Here is a 6,000-nt window from a genome sequence, read left to right as displayed (position 1 = left end):
ATGCTGAGATCCCCAGAAACACCGCATGCAGAAGCAGGCAGCACCCCTGGACGTGTGTGTGTGTGATGTGTCTCGTCGTCCCAGCACAGCACTACCAGGTGTGTGCACACCTTGGTGCACCCACTCCTGCTGTGCTGGGGTGGGTGGGCTGGATGCAGCCTTGGGTGCTGGTCCAGGTGAGACACCGGAGTTTTACCTGCTTGGGAAAAATCTGGGTTCGCTAGATATCACACCTTGCTCTCTCTGGAAAAACGTGGTTTAAACCAGAGGATTCTGTCTTGTCGAAGAGCCAGCAAAGCCTTTTTCTTGTTGCTTTGATCTGAAAACAAAGTGCGTTTGCATCCACCGTTGAGATCTGTGCAGAGGTAGCCGTGAGTGTGGTGTGTGTCCCAGCCCTGCCGCCTTGTCCCCTTTCTGGGATGGCCATGTCATGACAGCGCTTGGGACATGCCCGAGGGCTCTCCCAGACTTTCGCTGTTGCTGCCATGTGTGTTTTATTTGAACGCCCTGCAGCTCCCACGCCGTTATGAGCGTGGGTGCTTTTTGCACCCAACATTTCCCATGTTGCAGCATCAGCCCGTGACTCATTTGCTCTCCCTGTGCCAAGGCTCCGGTGCTGCTTCTGCTGCTCCCAGACTGCCCCGGCCGCCTGCTCCCGGCCTCGCTGCTGCTCCCTTGTCTCCAGAGCATCACCTCCCCCTACACAGGGTGGACCATTGTCCTTGGGGGTGGCACCTCATGACACCCTGTGCTCGTGTGAGGGTTTTGTCTGGATGCAGTGCAGCGTCTCTTTAGGGAGAGTCTGGTACAATGTTGTATCGCAGCTCCTGCTGCCCAGTGTTCCACCGGGGCTCTGGGACCTGTTACTGGTGCTCCCTGTGCTGGTGGCTTCAGTGGAATTGGGAAAAGAGCTGGAAAAGTCTCCAGGAAGAGCCAGGCAACCTTCAGACCTGGGTTTGAGACCCTACGGTCTGCAGGGGGGTCTACTGCACTCGGGGCTGGGTGCCTGTCAGGACCCCACAGCCCCAGGAGGGAGAGGCAGCGCAAATGCTTCAGGTTTGACAGGACTGAGCCCTGATGCTTTATTCAGCAATTAGCACCGGCAGCTCATTTACCCAGATCACACTGGAGACGTAGTTTCAGTTGGCCATGTCGTCCTTTGCTCCCGCTTCTCGCAGCACCAGGGCTGGGGGGTTGCAGAGCGTGGGGGTGCCCCAAAACAGCTTTTGGAGGGATTCTCACACGGAGCACAGGGGCACCTCGGGGTGGGGCGGGAGAGGTGCCCCCGACCTCGCGGTGCCATGGGCAGCGCCGGTGACGTACCACCTCGGCTGCTCCTATTCTGCAGCAGTGAGGATGTTTCAGGATGCTTTAAAAAGCATTTCCCCCCTCCCCCCAAACTCACACACATGCAGCTTGCAAAATCTAATAACAACCGGTTGAAAAACATACTAAAAACAGAAAATTTATGTAGCATGACCCAAATTGAATTATACATTACAGCACTATAATTGATTTTTTAGAAGAGAGATTAAATTTATTTTATGCCTCACTAACTAACAGCTAGATTTACCTAATTGCTTGGAGTGCAGAGTTAGTATGATTCATTAAACCCCATACATGCCTGGGTACATTACACTGTGACTAAAGCTTCCCTGCTTCGAGCAATTAAAGTGGAGAAACTTGGGGCCTCATAAGTAATTGAATATAACAATACAGCTTGGAGTTGCTGTGGATGTCTTATTAAGTTCTTCAAGCAAAAAAACACAAGTTCCCTCCATTCTCCAGTGAATCATTTTGTGAAATTTTCTATGACTGGCATTGTTTTCTGCTATTGCCAAAAAAAAAAAATTGTGTCTATGAGACAGATTTCATGCCTTGCTTCACAGTTTAATTTTATCAATCATAACATTTAAAAAAAATTGACAGCAGTGAGTAGACATCCCCGCTATTCCAAGGAGAGAAATTTTGGGTAGAATCTAGTAACATTTGGTAATTATATACACATTGCAAAAATAAAGGTAGCAATTTAGTAAAACAGGAGTGGAGAGAAATTATCATTTTAGCTGGCAGGAATAAATTAGAATTGTTTGGCACACTTTAATAAAACCCCACATAGGCACAAATTACTCTCGGAAAAAGCAGCGATGGTGGCAGAGCCGCGTGTTGGATGCTGGGGATGGTGGCAGGGGGAGGTGGCAGCCCAGCCTCTCTTGCACAGCCATTGGGACAGACATCGCTGGCATCGTCTCACAGTGGGGTTTATGTGGGTTTTTTCTCCAATTTGGGGCCCAGAAATGCTGGTGGGCAGTGAGTTGTTCTCAGTGCCTCGACTAGTTTTCCTTAATGCGCACCGCAGGCAGGGCGTGGGTTTGCCTGCTCTTAAAGAGCCTCCATCTCTCTCCCATTTACAGGTTTTATTTTGCCAGTAGAATGATTAGACAAAAAAGATCCCGATTTATTATAATCTCTTCTCAACAGCTCAACCCATTTAAATGCTAACGGTGCTCCAGCTGCCTTTTCCCAGCAAGGCTTTGAGGATGCTGCCAGGGTGTGAGACACCCTCTGCTCCCGGGCAGGCCTGACCCGAGAGGTTCTAAAATAAGAAGATATTTTAACCTTGGTTGGATGTACTGGGCCGTTCCTTGATTTCTGCTTCCTACAGACCCGTAACGTGCAGAAGCAGTCTCCTCACCAGTGGAACTACTCGCCTGCAGAATATTAAAGAAGTAAAGAAAGTTTTCAGCATTTGCTTACATGAAACTGGAAGTCCCAGCAGGGCTGCGCCATGGTGGCTCTTGTGGACTAATTTCAGGAAAGAATTTGGGGTAAGCAGACGCTTTGTACAATTATTAGGAAAATGATTAGTAGCCTTGCAAACGCAGGGTTGGAAATGCACACAGCATTAACATTTAATGAGCATTGCACAATCCAGGATCATCAGTTTACTCACTTCACGGAGCCCACAGGTCATAAAATTCAGGCTGGATTGTGTGAAACATCTTACACAAAGGGCTTCCCGTAACAAAATAAGCCTTTAATTAGCAGAACATCATGCGAGGCTGAGGTGCAACTTTCCCAGACATATCACCGGTGACGTTAATTACCGAAAGGCTTTGCACATGCATGATTTATGCCTTTTTTTTCCCTTGCAGTGCTGCTGTGTCGTGTTTCTTCGTGGGGCTTTGCCAGGGGATGGCCGGCACCGCTGCAGGCAGCGGGTACCTGGGGGTTGGGATGGGGGCACGGTGACAGCTCCATCTCTTCTTCCCTTTGCATCCAAAATTTCTCTTTGCGGATGCACCCCTCTGCCTGTTGCCAGTCCTGGCCATGCTCTGTAGGAATTGTGCAATTAATGGTTTTCTTGTCCATGTCCAGTGATGCAGTTGTAATTTTATAATCTTTTTTTGCTGACTTACTTCTGGAGCTCGGAGGCATCAGACGGCAAGCTTTGAGGGAGATAAACATGCGAGGCTCTCCTGAGATACAAGTAGGTGATGTTAATGTGTTAGATTCATCCAAACCAGGGAGTCTGAGACTGGGAATAACTCACCAACATCCCCCACACCACTGCCCGCAACAGAGCCCGGGCACCACAGTGCCGGCCCGCTGCCAGAACCACACTGTGGGGCCTTTAAACCTTTAGACGTATGATTGTGATTTTTTAATTACAGCCAAAGCTTTATCATAGGAAACCTCTCAGCAAAGGAGTGTGCGGTGCTAATGGGAATGAAAGCGTATGTGTTTTGTGGCTTGAAAATGGAGTTGTTTTTTCTTGGCGCTGGTATCGACGAGGTCTGTCTCACTGCGCTTCCCTTTGCCATCTGAAGAGGCTCCGTTGCTGCAAGAGCTGCAGAAGAGCTGGGAGGGTTACAGCTCCAAGAGAGATTAAACCGCCCGTTGAGGAGATGCAGCATGATGAGGATGATTCCCACGTGCGATGCTGATCCCGGCCTTTTTTTTCTTTTTGAAAAAGGAAAGATCAAGGGATGCATTTAACAAAATGAGATGCCCTTTATGTCTGTACTCACAGGCATCCCTCGTAGCTGTTACCATGAAGGGAGAACATCATTAAGAAATAACGAATGGCCCTGCATGGGCTCCACCCATCTCTCCGTGCTGGAAAGCCTAATTAGAGCACAGAGATAACGACGGAGTGCTCGGATGAATTTGCATGGGACTCCAGCCTATATAGGGTATGAAAGTAATTTATTATGCTTATTAGAGGGAAGCTTTTGTCACTGCAGACAGAACCCTGTTAAGACCCTTGGAGCTCCTGCCCCAACACCTGCGGCTCAGGGGGGCTCCCACAGCAAATTACCTCCCCAGCCCTGAGAGCTTCTTTATTCTGGTGTTTGCTTTGGGGTGGTTTTGGTAAGGTATCGAGCGAGTACCCAGTGGTATTTGTGGGGGAGAGATGGGTGCTGCAGAGCATCACTGTGAGCAGCGTGCTGCTCGGTGGGCTCGGGGGTGTTTGCCCTTGGCAGGGGCTTTGCTCTGACCCATCGGAGGTGGGAACACGGGGTCTGGGACATGGTGTGGAGCACCCCGAGGAGACTGGGTGGCCAGTTTAAATCCTCTTGAGGCAACTGGAAACAACTGCCTCCAGCTGCTTGCAGGGTAGAGCTGCACAGCTCTGAGTTAGATTTACTGCCTTTAAATTTTCCAGAAAGCAGCTTTGTTCTCCTCCTAAGCGAAAGCACCCAATCTGCTCCTTTAAAGCATTTTACTCATCTTTATTATCTTGCCTCTTGTTTTTCCCTAATAAGAGGTTGTGTTAGGCTTGGCGGCCTTTCTATGCTGCCAGAGCATGCTGAGAGCTGTGGGTTGGAGCAAAGTCACGGGGACCTGTCACTTGCCCACCCCTCTTTTGTTAAAGTTCCTGACACGGGGATCATCATTAACGCTTCTCGCCTAATGAGCACGGCTCATGAATGATGGCTGTGATGGTTTAGCCCCTGCCGGGGTCTGAGACCATGCAGCCGCTGCCCCTCCCCCACAAAGGGAGTGAAATACAAAGCCCCGAGACTGAGATAAGGAAAGGTTTAATACAACAGAGCAACAGCAGCACAACAAACAACAACAATAAGAATAACAGTGATAACAATGAACAGAGCATATATACCAATACAGCAGTGAGAGAACCGTCTGCGCCAACCCACGCGATCACCGATTCTTCCCGCGCTCGCGCCAGGATGTGACGTCAGCATGGTATATGAATAACCCAGCTAGAGCTTCCCCCCACTGCTGGGGAAACTTAACCCTATCCTGGCTAAACCAGGACAATGGCAAACGTGTAAACAAGCTTCATCAGGCAAACTCTTTCTGATTAAAACTGTGGTTTGGGTTAATTATGTGGAAATGTCTTGGTTTGCTTTCACTTCTCTCAATTTTTGACACTCTGCACAGAGAAAAAAAGTTATTCCAAGAGTTTGGAAGTTTTTAGAGATGTTTATGTGTTTGCTGCTGCATGCCTGCCAGCAAACCAGCTGTGAGCTGAGGGAGAGGTGCCTGACTGAGCTTGGGGTGTTGGCAGAGCTGCAGCTGAAGGACAAAGGTACAAGACACAATTTCCCTGCTTGCTTCTAGCTGTTTCTGCTGTTCTTCTGGCTTTAGTCATGACCCCGTAACCCAAGGAAGCTTCTATAGGAAAAGCTAACAGTGAAGTCACCAGATGTTTTGCGTGAGAAAGGACAGGGGAGAAACTGGAGACAAAAATCCTGTAGGCCCAAGTGGCTCATGGAATAAATCTTAATCTCTTGCCCTGAGCATCCTATTGCTGAGTTTTGGGCAAGACCACTGGCCCTTCCCCACACTCCAATTCCCAGTGAGCTCCAGCATTGGCAGTGCTGGGAGCTGCAGAACCAGCTCAGGCTCAGCTCTGGCTGGGAATATGACCGTGCCTGGTGGGGTGGCCCTATGGTTTGTGGCACATTAAAAAGGGGCAGTTCCTGGGGTTGCGAATGGGCTGAGATAACATCAGTGAAACACAAAGCCAAC

Source organism: Strix uralensis, chromosome 11 (assembly GCF_047716275.1).
Source record: "Strix uralensis isolate ZFMK-TIS-50842 chromosome 11, bStrUra1, whole genome shotgun sequence".
Classification (NCBI taxonomy): Eukaryota; Metazoa; Chordata; class Aves; order Strigiformes; family Strigidae; genus Strix; species Strix uralensis.
The sequence above is the reverse complement of the archived record's forward strand: the minus strand, read 5'-3'. Positions refer to the sequence as shown.